Source organism: Pinus tabuliformis, chromosome 5_2 (genome assembly GCF_031772625.1).
Source record: "Pinus tabuliformis cultivar Carrire ecotype Pingquan chromosome 5_2, CPIR1, whole genome shotgun sequence".
Lineage (NCBI taxonomy): Eukaryota > Viridiplantae > Streptophyta > Pinopsida > Pinales > Pinaceae > Pinus > Pinus tabuliformis.
The window spans coordinates 594,098,643-594,113,548 of NC_142306.1; positions in this window are offsets into that span (position 1 = coordinate 594,098,643).

Genomic DNA, 14,906 nt, shown 5'->3' on the forward strand with positions numbered 1-14,906 from the left:
ACTTTTCAAATTCCAAGTCAAACTCCTGCAGGATGAAAATCCATTTAGAGTACTTGCCCCCTAGCAATTGCTTGGTCAAAATGTAGATCATGGGGTTGCAATCAGAAATTACTGTAGTTTTACGTAGTAAAATGTAGTGACGAAAACGTTGGACAGCTTGAACAGCTGCCAATGCCAATTTCTCCACATGTGAGTATTTTAGCTTAGTGGGATTTAAAGTTAGACTAAGGTAATATATCACATGTTCAGTACCGAATTCATCTTCCTGAACTAAGACCATTCCAATGGTGGAATGAGAGGCGGCGAGATACAAGAAGTAGTCCTGGTTGTAGTTGGGAGGATGCAGTAATGGTGCATGGGTCAACGCTTGTTTTAGTGCATCAAAAGATTTCTAAGCTATCTCATCCCAATAGAATGGAGTATTTTGTTTCAACAACCGGGTAAAACCCTTTGTAACTTCGGCGTAGTTAGGAATGAATCGTCGTAAAAAGTTTGCTTTCCCTTGCAAACTTTGGAGTTGGCGAAGACTCGAAGGAGGAGGCAATTTGACAATAGCTTCAACTTTCGAGGGATTGACGCGAATGCTGGCTTTTGAAACAACAAACCCCAGCAATCAACCCGTTTCTATATAGAAAACACACTTGTGTGGATTCAACCTAATCTGATAATGCCTACACCTCATAAAGGTTGCTCGTAAATGGATGAGATGATCAACTCGATGTAATGAATGAGCAGGTAGATCATCGAGATAGGGTTGCACAATGTGCTTGATGTCATGAAACGCATAAGACATGGCCCTTTGAAAAGTTGCCCCGGCATTCTTGAGCCCAAAAGGTAATTTGCAATAAGCAAATGTCCCCCATGGACAAATGAAAGGCGTTTTTGGTTGATCGACAGGAAGAATATTGATTTGATTGTATCCAGAAAAACCATCCATGAAGGAGAATATTTCGCTGCCGACACAATCATCAATGATTTGATCGATATAGGGAGTTGGGTAATTGTCCTTTGGACAGGCTCGATTAATGTCCCTATAATCGATACATATTCTTATTGTCCCTTGTTTTTTGTTAACCGGGACAATATTCGATACCCAATCCATTAACGGGATCGGATAAATGAAACCTGCTTTGAGTAATTTTTCAACTTTTGCTTTAATAGAAGCAGCTTTTCTTGGGTGAATCTGACGCAAACATTGCCGGACGGGTTTAGCATCCGGGTAAGTTTTGATTTCATGGACAACAATTGCGGGGTCAATTCCTGGCATTTCCTCATAGGACCAGGCAAACACGTCGCAAAATTCTTGAAATAGGGCCTTATATATTTGAATTTCATTTTCTGTACACGAGGCACCTATATGAATGTTTTCAATAATTCCAGGCTTAACCGAAATGTCAATAGGAAAAGTTCGAGAGATGTTTCCCAAATTTAACTCTGAATCAGGATTTTTCATTGGATTCTGAGATTCCTTGACATATTCAGTCGTAAAAATTGATGAAAAATCATTTTCAAAACGATCATTCTCGAGTAAGAACGAAGATCTGTGATGGAGATCTTCCCATGGTAAATCATCTACACATAGGATTTCACGAATTTGCTCATCAGAGTGAACAAGTTTGGAAAATGTTGTTGAATCCGAGTTTGATGTGAAAAGTGATTCCTCATGGACCACATTCATTAAGTCGATTTTGGTTGAAGATGGGTCGGTAAACGATTGCACTACCTCATACGCAATTTCATATGGACTCAAAGGCATAACATCACCAAATGAGTCTATCTCAGATTCAGAAGGTACGATCCAAGGATCATCATAAACAATGGTGTCTGACAAAATCATATGAATGGTTGCAAAAGAAGACGATGCGTTGATTGGAGGAAAAGGAAAAGTTCCCAGTAAACCGACATCTTTAACTAGTCCTACTCCAACATCCTTATACGGGATAGTCGTTTTACCGACATGCTGAATGCTTTCAGAAGAGGCTGGGTCGGATGAAAAGTAAGCCAGCTGGTCTATTGTTACGATCTTTCCATTATGAGGAAACTTTATAACCCGAAAGACCGATGAAACAACAACTGTCATAGCGTAAGACCAACTACGACCCAAGAGAAGGTTGTAATCTAGAGGGGCATCAACCACCTCCACATCTAGATTAACAGTTTTTCCTTCAACCCCTATAGGTAGATCCTGTAGAATGCCAAAAGGATGAAACCCACGGCCATCAAAGGCCTTTAGAATTGTCGGGGATTGATTTAATGAAGGAGAACCAAGCGATCTCCAACACTGTATCGACATAATACACGTTGAGGCTCCCTCATCAATCACAGTCCTATGAATAGGCCTATTTTTTACTATCACTGGGATCTGGAAAGCCATTTGATGAGGTAAGCGTGGTGTATTATTTTCTAGATAAAAAATTATTAGGTTCAAGTCCTGAACGTCAACAACTCCTATAGTCGACAAAAGTAATTTACGTTGTGCTGAACATGATTGCAGCACTTCCAAAGCCAACATTGCTGAAGGTGAAACAGCTAAATCCTCAACAATGTTATAGTTCTGAGCCGCTCTCGCATGTGGATTGAAAGCTGACTTTCGAAGTATACCCTTGGTGGGCGGTTTGATTACTAAGTCTGGATTAGGCTTCTCGATCTGTAGTGGATCGAAACCGGGAGCTGAGGTTGATGGGTTAGAATGAGAAGATTTTCCTTCTTTACCATCAATAGGACTTTTACTACCATAATATTGCGATCGAGTCACAATCCTAACATGGGACATCATCAGTATGGGTTCTTCATTGGCACTCGAGGAAGAACCTATCATTTTACTGTCTTGACTTGGAAAAGGATCCTTCAAAACAGCAGGCATTTGGGAACCTTTGACAATCTTCGCAACCTCTGCACGATGAGGGAAGTCTCTTGTAAAATGCTCTTCGAAAAAATGAGACAAGGATAACGAGGTTTGCGTTTCTCATCATTGGATTCCGCTTTTTCAAGTTTCTCTTTTGAATTTTTATCGGTTTTATTTTTCTTCTTCCCTTTCTTCTTACCAACAGATTTTGATTTGGCTGTAGATGACTCTACAACGTGAATATCAACGGAAATCTCCGTGGAAGAATCTCCTGTCGGGGAATCTGGCAAGGTTATGATAGGAGAATAATTCTTGGAAGACTTCTTCTTACTTTTGGTGTTAACCGTACCAATCATACCATCAGCGGCATGAGACCCTGAAGGAGCTGCAGCGATTTGATTTTGTTTAGGAAGATCGGGGATTTTCTCGTGTAACGTACCTAATTGAGTATAAACCAAGTCAAGGTACTGTGCTTGAGCAATTACTTGCTCTTCAGTAATGACTCCGGCCTTAGCTACATCCTCAGTGATCTTTGGCAACAAAGATTTTACGAACCATTCAGCCAAGATCTGATCTGGAATAAAAACCTTCACTAAACGCCGTTGACGTCTCCATTCATGAATGTGATCTGAAATGTAAGTGGATGTTGACTGCTTTAATGAAGTTAGTAATTCCGTGCCATTGTCATATCTGACTGGCAACTGAAAATGAGTTAGAAACGACGTAGCTAACTGACTAAAGTTATAAAAAGTGCCTCACGGTAACTCAATGTACCACTTGGCCGTGAGACCAATTAGAGTGTGCTGGAAAAGCCTTAGACAGATTGAATCATCTGAAATGGAGTTAGATGCACACCAGAGGTGATAAGTCATCACATGGTTTGACGGGTCCTCTCCTGATTTTCCTTCAAACTTAGGAATATCACTAGGCAACTTATTCGGCATTGGCGGCCAAAACAGAAGATAATTAATGGGATCGTTCGTTAAGCGCAACAAGTCAGGCAAGTCCAAAGTTGCGATAAACAACAACTGACGATTAGGGTATCTAAAACTCTGGGTCATGAGACCAGCCCCGGGAGGAGGATATCCAGGATAACTAGGAATAGGAATTTCATTCGGGATATTGTATCCTCCCGGAAAACCAGGATTAACCGGACCGTACTGGGGTTGTTGAGGTTGTTGATATGTGTACCCGGGGTATGGTTGATACTGATAGACTGGCTGCTGCATAGCAGAACCGAATTGGTACTGTCCCTGGTACGGTTGATAAGTAAATTGAGGTTGACTTGTGACAACCGTACTTGAACCAGGTTGTCTTACAGGCATCTGAACCAAAGTTTGAATTGTGGATCCAGACTGAGGTAAAGATGTCTGAGGAGTTGATACAGGAACAATAGAAACTGGAGCTGGCGATACTCCAGAAGTAGGTGGGGTAGATTGAACAGATGTTGCAGCAGTTGCAGCAGCTGTTTGAGGCGGAGTACGAGGCGTACTAGGCCTAGTCTGAGAAACTACCGAAGGTACAGAAGTTTGAATAGTAGACTGGACAGGTTGCTGGGGTGAACCAGAAACTAAAGGTTGTCCAGTTTGAGATGACAACTGTACATTCGGTTGCAAGACCTGTTGAGTTTGCGATGGATCCCACACTAAGTTCATTCCGGGGTACGGACCCATAACAGGTTGAGAATATGGAGGACCATAACCGGGTTGAGGGTAGGGTTGATAATTCAACGGTACAATTCCAGATCCTTGAACATATGATTGACCGGAAGGTGCCTGGTAACCTTGAGTTGGGTACTGACCTTGGGGTTGATAACCCTGAGGCACGTACTGATACTGGGGTTGACCTTGAGGTACATATTGATACTGGGGTTGACCTTGAGATACATATTGAGTCTGGGGTTGACCTTGAGGAACGTACTGTCCCGTAGGTATGTACTATCCTTGAGGTTGCCCCCCAGGCACAAATTGGGTACCTTGAGGTTGCCCCCCAAGTGATACTTGAGGATTTTGAGGCTGCCCCCCAGGTGGTAACTAACCACCTTGAGGTTGAGGATTAGGAATAGTACCTGACATCATGAGAATATCTTCTACACTCAACGGCTTAGTACCATTGTTTCCAGTTAATAACCCTTGTTCAATGGGTTGAGGAGATGCTCCCGCAAAAGTACCAGAAAGTGACTGATACCCAGGGGGAACAGAAGGACCGCCGTACAAAAAGGATTCTGGCCATTGAGTAAACATGGATGACCGTCTTGACATATTTAATGGAGGATAGTAACCCCTAGGTGCTGGGTGATAAGGAATACGAGGTGGTGAAAAACTTAACCCTGGGTTTTCCAAAAAATTAGTCAATGAAAGATACCAAGCACTGCTCCTAGGTGGACTATAAAAAATTGATTCACGCTCCCTAAGTTCAATAACAGGTTGATTTTCAGGGATAGGGATGCCTACTTCCTCTTCCGGAGTAGCAAGTTCTTCAATAGCTATAAGTCCAGAAGGAATATTTTGGGTAATTATTCTTTCTACCCTGGGTGAACCAGGACCACTAGAAGTTGGAGAGGTAAACCCCGATGTTGGGGTAGCAGCAAATTCACTTTCAGGTTCGGATATTTCAGGTTCCTCACCTATATCACTAGTAGATGAAAAGCTACCAGTAACTTCAGAAACAGACACTGAGTGTGGATTATAATCTGCTACTAAAGCTTGAAAATCAGGATGTACCACCAAAGAAGACTCTCCTTCTTCAGGTGACCCAACTCTACTGTCTCTAGGAGTGATGAGGGCTCTTAACCCTTCACGCTGGCTTGGTGAAAACTTAGGAGGTTGGCCCTGAAATCTACGGGACTTCCTCGGTAATTCAACCACGATTAAAAAATTTTAACTACTTCACACGCAAATAAAGTAAAATCTCAATGAAAACCACCTAAAGCCTCTAAAGAACCAAACAAATTTGAATCACACGCCTAAAGAATCTAGGAGATCAAACACACACAAACAGTAACTTTCCGTACTGAAAACACTAGTTGGTGATGAAATCCAATGTCGCAAAGTTCAATACAGAAATGGCGGTTGGAACAGTTACCCCGGCAACCTGCTTAATGAATAGACTGGCACAAGTTTCTCCACTAAACCGTCTCGAGTGAAGAGAACCCCCCAGAAAATCCAAGTGAGTCTAGCCGATGTCTACTCTAGGTACAGTGGGATCTTCCCACCACTGTCACCTTAGGAAGAATCCTATAGAATATGGTCACTAAGGTTACCAACGGAAACAAATATACCTGGGGGAACAGTCTACGATCCGATACGCACGCAAGGGCAGAGTAACAAGCTCAATCCCCTTGAAGGCTCCTTGACATAATCCAAGGTTTACCAACAAGTGACCCCAGGCTCCTCAACAATGGTTAATCCGACGTTTACCGTTTTTAATACGTGAATATCTGGCGTCGCTCCCAATGAGGAAGGATTGATTCCCACACTGGTTCGGACATGATCTCGTGCTTCTCCTTTAAGAGGATCTTTCCCAGAGCATAAATGCCACAATTGGATTTCTCTCCTACCGCAAGATATAGCTACTTGTTTGTTTTACTGTCTTGGAGAGTTAATTACTCCCTACTCCATGACACTAGCCTAAGCTATGTTGGTGTATCAGAGCCCTAGAAACAAAAATATTACTAGATTGATTTTACTTTAAGCGTTATTTTTATTGGTTTTTGTTTAAGTCAAGAAGTGCGGAGATGAAACTCGTGGTGTGAAGACTCGACTCGAAATCATTAAAAAAATGCACCTAAGATGATTAAGCAATCTTTTCGCTTCAATGAACTTCTAGCTAGGAAAGAGTTTGAGAATGCAAATACTTGTAAACACAAATCTTTCTTAACAAACAAATTAAAAGAAGAGCTTTTGTCTTTTCCAATGCACTCAAAACGAGACAACTAGTTATTTTCACAAAAATTTCCCTTTTCTTTCAAAACACTCAAACACTACAAAAACAAACTTTTTCCAAAAGAGATTTTTTTTATTTTTTATAAAACACTCAAAACTATGGAAATGACTAATCTTGAGATCTATAACCTATAAAAACTTATTTGAAGTCAAAGCTTACAAGGTGTCTTTTTCGAGGATGTTTTACTTAGCTAGATGTAAGCTAAGGACCAATTTATGCAGAATCACAATTAGTCAGAAAACAACCAATCTTTTGTTTTCTTTTCTAAAAATGAAATTCAAACTTTTAACACAAGCTTTTTCGAAGTTTCATAAAGAGAAAAACACAAGGTGGATTCCTCAACAAAGGTAGATTTTGCAAATGGTCAGACTCATAAGAAGGGTGGTAAAAACCAAGGTGATCTGAGGTTTCTATAGCTTCTAAGCTCAGAGCTACTACAAGACCAAAATGAAAACCAAAACCAACAACCAAAACTTCTAGGAATTTCACCTAAAACCCTAAGACCAATGAAATTAACCTAAGGAAAGCTTCTGACAGGTTATATGCAGGTCTGGGCAGGGGATAATAACATCTAAACAAAAACTAAGCTGACTAACAGAGAAAATATTAGGTTTCCAAAATTTTGACAGGGTCCGCAGGCCCACAGTTAACACAGGTGCGGTACTGCTCTGTGCTAAAAGCAAAAGTGCGGATAGATCCGCACTGTGTCACAAGCGTAGGGTGTGGTCCTCTCCCAAAGTGATGAAAAACAAAAAATAATCCTAGATCTACTAAATCTACCCAATTCCACACACAATAAGCCAAAAACAGAAACAAAAACACAGTTTCTCAGGTCAAAGTAAAAACAAGGAAAAAAATCAAGTCCCTAGCTGAGTCGCCATTTTGTCACACGGAATGAGTCGATCTTGCGGACAAGATAGACCTTCCTAGAATCTAAGGATATCTAATGACAAGCAAGCCAATCAAAAACTATCTTTCTCTAAATATGCATTTATAAACAAAGGCAATCAAGTGTTTAGGCCTACCTTGGGTCCAATGCAAGTTTGTGGAAGCCTCGCTCCTTTGATCCAAATGAGCTCCCTTGTTGCGAATCTGCAAACACAAACAAGCAAACAAATTAAATAGCACCTAAAAAACCAATATCATAAAGCATATCTAACATGATGATCAAGGAATTCATGAAACAAATCACATAAGACAATTTGTTGAGAAAAATGAATTTGATTGTATTAATTCAAATCAAAGAAGAACTTTACAACCTGTGCCTTGATGCTGTACAAGCTCCTCCCAGGGTCCAACAAGAAGTATCCTCTACTTTCACAAGTTTCACTCACTTCCCAATGAAGCCAAAAGGTATGTGATCTCTCCTCTCAAGCTTAACTAGGAAGACCTAATTCCACCAGCATTTACCCTAAAAAATGTTCAGCTTCTAACCTCCCTAGCACCCAGCCCAATTCCTTAATTTATAGTGCAATGGAGAGAAGTTACTAGGTCCTCCTTCAAAGGGAAAGCTCCTCTCATCAAGGGATTAGCTCCTTCTCTTTTGGGATGGATGAACCACCTCAGAGCGAACAATCCACGTCAAAATTCCCTCTAGAATCATCTAGAATTAACCCAAACTGAGTTTTTTATAATAAACTTCCGCCTTTTTGACTTTCACAGGGGTCCACACCCACCCCTTTAGGGACTGTTGGAGAGGTAAATCCCCTCTATGGATAGAGGCGATCCCTACTAGCCCAGCAAGGGTCTAGCAAAAATCAAACAATGCTGCTATGCATGTTCCTAATTGCAATTAAACAAGAGGTAAAAAGCACCTACTTGGATTCCAACGCTGTTGTTTGACGAAGAGATGTTGCCTTCGCTCCTTCGCTTTGGCCAGTCACAATCCTCCGCGATCTTCGCGAATAGATACCTGCACACAAGAAGAGGAAACAAACACAAGCGTGAAATCTAGTAAAAGCAACCATACATCGGTCAGAAAAGATGTAATTCACATTTCGCCATTGCAAGTACAAATGAGAATGGAACAATAATAACAGTCATCTATTATTAATCAGAATAGAGAAGAGTACAACCAAATGTTCTGACGTTGGTAACCTTCTCAGGAGGGGCCAGTCAGCATGTATCTCAAGCATTCACCTTTAAGGATGATTCTCCCAAGACAAACAACTCTCTCTCTCACACAAGCAACACAAAACAACCTTCCCTAAGCAATCAATCACTTCCACACCTAGCACACCAAATACCTATAGTAGCAGCAATCTGAGCACTATAAGCTCTATACAATCCAAGCTATGTCTAACTAGCTGCTCATGGTAATGGTGGAAGTTTATATAGGAGAAGTAGTCTCCTAAAAGGGTGGAAGGATGAGCTTATCCTTGAGGGGAACGGTTGCAAAGGGTCGAACAGTCATGCCATAGAAGGGAGTCGACATTCACAAAGCTAACAACCAAGCTTGGAGTTATCTGGAAGGCTGGTTGTTTGAACAAATTCGCCCAAACTGGATCAGCGCGGATTATTAGGAAACTGCCGCGCTGTCGCCGCGTCTACATAACTGGGACAGTCATGTCAGCGCGGAAGCACATGGGAAAGACGCGCTGGCGACCAGCGCGGAAAAGTGATGTCCTTCCGAGCTGTCAGCGCATTGAATACACTATGGAGCGCCAGTAATCGCGGATATTTTTCAAACAGACGCGCTGATGCATAAAACTTTAGAAAAATGGGTTTCTGGGCTAGTTCAGAAGGCATGAAGCTTAGTGATTGATACAGCAGGGTGACTGACAGGAAGGCAGTGACAAATTACTGTGTAACAGATGCCCCCTAAAGCATGAGGACCGAAAGAGTGGGAGGGGTGAAATGCTTTACAACACACGCCGAACTGGAACACCACCAGGAAGGACCGAAATATCTCTGATAAGCAAGTACATGCAGTCTAGGCATGGGCGCAGCCATCCACGAAGACATGCGAAAAGGTCTGTGGAATGGACGCAGCCACCCAGCTAAAGAGACCATAATAGTGATAAGGTATGGTCGCAGCCATCCATGAAGACTCAGGTATGGGCGCAGCCATCCATCAATGAGTCATGTAATGATCATCCACAAAATCGCAACCTGGCCCACAACAGATAGGGATCCAGGGTCTTGCACTCCGTCCCGATCTGAACAAAGTACAAGTTCAAGCATGTGAATATATGGGTTGAAGTCGAACATGCATGAACATCGTCTGATTACCAGTCGATGATGAAAACTGTTAACAGACGCAAGAGGTACCACCAATAATGACAATGGCCCTCAAGGTACTATAGGTACAATCCGCGGCATGTGAATCAATGAGCTGGTGTCAAACACCCACGGAATCATTCGATCGGAGGCCAATGATGTAAACCTCGCATCGAACACGAAGAACCTGCCATTGAGGCATGCAGGTTCTAAGGCACCTGAAGGGAGTCTCTAAGTCACCTTCCCGGATAATGAGCTGAAGTCGACAAGAAGGGACCTTGATCGAAGGTGGGCCATAATGTTTCCCACATCATCGACGCGAGACAGAGGAAAAATGATTGGTGTGAGATGGCAGATGAGGTTGTATTATTGCAGAGGTCAACTTCTCTTGAACATACGGTGGAACTGTAGCGGGTTTGGCAGTATTTGACATCAAATGAGCAAAGGATATAGTGATGATGGCAATGGGCAGATGAGAGGTCGAATAGGATAACCCAAACCCACGGAGGCCAGTGAAAAACAAGATGAGATGATCGCACCCAGACACGAAGCAGAAGAGTGCCATGTTCAAGAGCGACATACTGCCGACACGACTATGATTACTGTTCCATTTTCCCCACCATTTCTGGCAAGTACCCCGGTTATTTTTGGATGACAAGCTTGACGGGGATAGCATATGCTTGAAGAGTGTCAGTTCGACAATACTCGATGTCATCAAGTGTTTAACGAGCCTGACAAAGGAAAAACTCGGCGTCTTTTCTTGTTTAGAGAGTCTGAAAAGACAGCGGAAAAGGAGACTCCAGGGGGGTCCTTTTTCGTACAGTTGTGTCTCTCGAGCCCGAAAAAGTATAAAACAATGCTCGAAAGAACCGCCCAACCATTACGATCGAGGAGTACTTTTCGTAAATAGTGTTCTTGACCCGAAAAAGTAAAAAAGCAGTCGAAAACACGTCGTTTTAGAACCAATAACGAGTGCGAAACGACAAACACCCGGCAATCTTTTTAAGTTATACGATCGGAAAAAGAGCTGAAAATGACCGCCTCTCGTTCCCTTTAACGAGCTGAAAGGAGGCTCGGCCATCTTTTCTCGTTTTATGTCGGAAAAGAGCTCAAAGACGACATTGTTGGGGCTAAGTGATTTCAGGACCATGATAACTTTCACCGTTTATTCAAACCTGCACAAGAGCACTACCCGCATAAATCCATTCGATATGCGTGAAAACATATTAAAACATGTATTTGACAAAACTAGGGCTAATTTTATGGCAAAAGATGGCAAAACCCAAAAATATGACAATTTTATGAGTTTTTGCTATAAATAGAAGAGGGTGAAAACTCATTTTTACCATTGTACCATTTCTGGATGTGAAGGACGTGGAGAAGCCAGAAAGTTGACAGAGTGATTTCCAGCCCGTACGGACACCATTTCTCGAACCGCTTCCTCCAGGTAGGTTCTCACTCCTTTGCCCTGCATTTTGGTTGTTTTTGGTAGAATTTTAGCGGTCGAATCTGCCCAATCGGGCGAATTCTTGGTGCATGGATGCGCTCTCGGTCAGCACGGATATCCCACGCGGGTCCGCGCTGGCCGAATTAGGACAAAACGCGGCCAACCTCGGGTCAGCGTGGAAAACCCGTGTTCTTCCGCGCTGACCTCGAAAATTAACAAAGGGCTGTCATGGCCAGCGCGTCTGTTTTTAAAACAGCCGCGCTGGCGCGGAAAAATTATTTCATTTTAATTTGGACGTAAAAAATCCAATTCCAGCACTTCTAATTTCTTTTCATGGTTTCTTCAAGACGTAATGGCTTTCCAATGGTAGGAAAGAGTGCACGATGTCGAAGATATCGCTGCTTGGGCAAATGTGGATTGCTGCAATGCCATGCGGGTTTGCGGTTTTATGAAATTTTTCCTCACACCTCGCCTAAGAGCTCAGCATGATCTTCTCAAGCTACTGATCAGGGCATGGAACCCGGTGGATATGAAATTCACTATCCGGGGCCAGGATATCGAATTTGACCACATGGATATCTTCTTTTTGACCGGGCTGTCACGCCGAGGTGCGAGGCCCATCCTAGGGGGGCAGCGACCTAGCGGCGGCACGCTAGATGATCTGATGGATCGGGTATGTCCGGAGGCTGAGAAAGCGCGAAGTGGGAAAGTAGAAATCCCCACAGTGGGAAACATAGTGCTTCGCACCATTCTATTCATGGTGACCCAGGCAGCGGGTAGTATGGCCAACCACGAGGCCTCAAAGACTCATCTCTTGTTAGCTCTCGATTGCCTTGAGCCTACAGTGTTTGATTGGTGCACAGCAGTGACCAATAACATGAAGAGGCAGCTGAGCAACTGTCGTTGCGGGGAGACGAAATAGTTCGGCTACGGGTCCATCTTAGTCCCGCTCATTCTAGAGTGAGTGCCAGCCATGCGGCTGTAGACGATGGCCGTGGATGCTCCCAGGGATCCTCGGGAGACGAGGGCCTCACGATGGGCTCGAATCATGCCACGCAGAGGTGGCGGCCGGCCACATAGCTGGGGAGCATTTTTCCGAGACTGGCTGGATCAGCAGGAGATCTTTGTGGAGGACTGGCCATATGCGGGCATGGATTTCCGCAATGACCCTGATCTGGTACTGCCCCTAGGTGAACAGTGGGATGATGCAGGTATAACACTTTGACTTTTGAATTTTTTAAATGTTTTTTGGATATATATATATTTTTTTTATGTACATGTCCTAACAAATGTCATGGTATGCAGATGTGGGGCCTACTAGACCGGTTGGCCTGGCTGCCACGGCACGGAGAGAAGGACAGGGAGGTGGGGTCCTGGCCTTAGCTCCTCCAGGGGTTGATACGTCAGAGGCTGTGGCTCGCAACCTTGAGGGGTTGCTGGAGGGGGTGCCTGACTACCAGGGGGTCGAGGAGGTCCCCATAGAGCATCAGATCCACACAGTGGGGGTGCAACCCAGGGTACACCGCCTTCTGAGGCGGGTGGCACGAGCAGCTGTGTACTACAGAGAGCATCATCCAGCCGAATAGTCGCCTAGGCTTTATTTCCACTGTTATTTTGAGACTCATGACTCAGACATACTGATTTTGGACATATACACTTATTTTTGAGCGCCTTAGTGCGCCACACGATATATATATATACATACCAGTTTTCGGATGGATCATTGTTACATGTGATGATGTTTTGTTATACATTTATTCGATACAATTGTGATCTTATGTATGAATTTGCACGACACATGACCCATGGATTTTACATTTTTTGATGCAAGCTAAAAAGCATCTATATGCAAACTACGCTTGAAATGATTTATTTACATATGCTTAACTTTATTATGCTTTCTATGTCTTCTTGCATGATGTTTATCTGTTACGCAAATGTCTATCTAACACATGATTGGCCAATGCGTCAATCAACGTATTTAATCGTCTCGGAATGTGTTGATAAGTAATGTAATCAAAATTCCGTTCCAACAATCTTACACGTAGGTACAACCTTAATATGCGCTGGTCTCTAACGGAATATTGCCCGTTGAGTTGATGGACAACTAGCTGGGAGTCCAGGTTCACCACTAGTTCGCGGATGCCAAGGTCAACCGCTTCGGCAAGTAATTCAATTACAACGTTGTATTCGGCAACGTTGTTAGTGGTACGACCTAGGCAGACCCCCTGAAGGTCTAACAATTCTCCGTGAGGATCGTAGATCACCCACGCCGCAGATGACAAATTGCAAGTACTACGGCAGGCGCCATCAGCGAAACCAACATAAGGTGCACTAGACATCTGCACAAGAAGAAGAAAACACAATAAGAGGAAAACACACTTGCACACCAAGGCAAAATGAAAACATGCACAACACACAAAACACATGTATATACAAAGTGAGTGTGTGAAGTTATGCATAATATTTCTTAAGATACAGCCCGTTGCGGGGCTTGTCAAGAGGATTTCCTTCATAATCAATCAACTCATACGCGCCCTTTTGTAAAACTCTTTTCACGATGTAGGGACCTAACCACATAGATTCTAGTTTTCCTGCCCCCAGCTTATCCTTAGCTTGATCGTAGAGCAGTACTAAATCTCCCTCAACAAAGGAACGAGGATGAATATTCTGGTCGAAGTGAGCCTTGACTCTCTTTTTCTGTGCTTCGATAGCCAGAGAAGCCAAACGACGAGTCTCGTCTAACCGTTCTAGGTAAAGAAGCCGTTCCTCCACCGGAGCGGTGTTGGGGAGTAACTCGACAGCTAATTTTAATGAAGGAATCTCACATTTGACGGGAAGGGTAGCCTCCAGTCCATAAACCAACTGGAAAGGGGTGAAATCGGTGGCATCCTTCACGGAAGTCCGGTAGGCCCACAAGGTTGGAAAAAGCATAAGGTGCCAGTTAGACTTGTGTGTATTGACGGTGCGCTGAAGCATGGTGATCAAAACTTTGTTCACGGCTTCAACTTGACCGTTAGATTGTGGATAGTACGGTGACGAACTATCTTGGCGCAAGCCTAGCTGGGACATTAGTTCCGTCATCATATGATTTCGGAAATGCTTTCCATGATTTGTAACAATAGCCTGAGGGACTCCGAAACGAGTGATAACATGATTGAATAAAAACTGCGCCGCTGTGTGACCGTCTTCGTTCAATGTAGGCATCGCTTCGGCCCACTTGGTGAAATAATCCACAGCAACGATAATGTACCCATGCCACCCGGCCGAACGAGGGTTACAGGATGTATAATCGATGCCCCATTTGGCAAATGGACCTACGGTTACAACAGGGTGCAGTGGTGCAACAGGTGCACGCATCTTCCGGTGGTAAACCTGGCATTCATGACATGCACGTACAGCAAGGATGCAATCCTTGAAGATGGAAGGCCAGAAATAACCAGCCCAGAG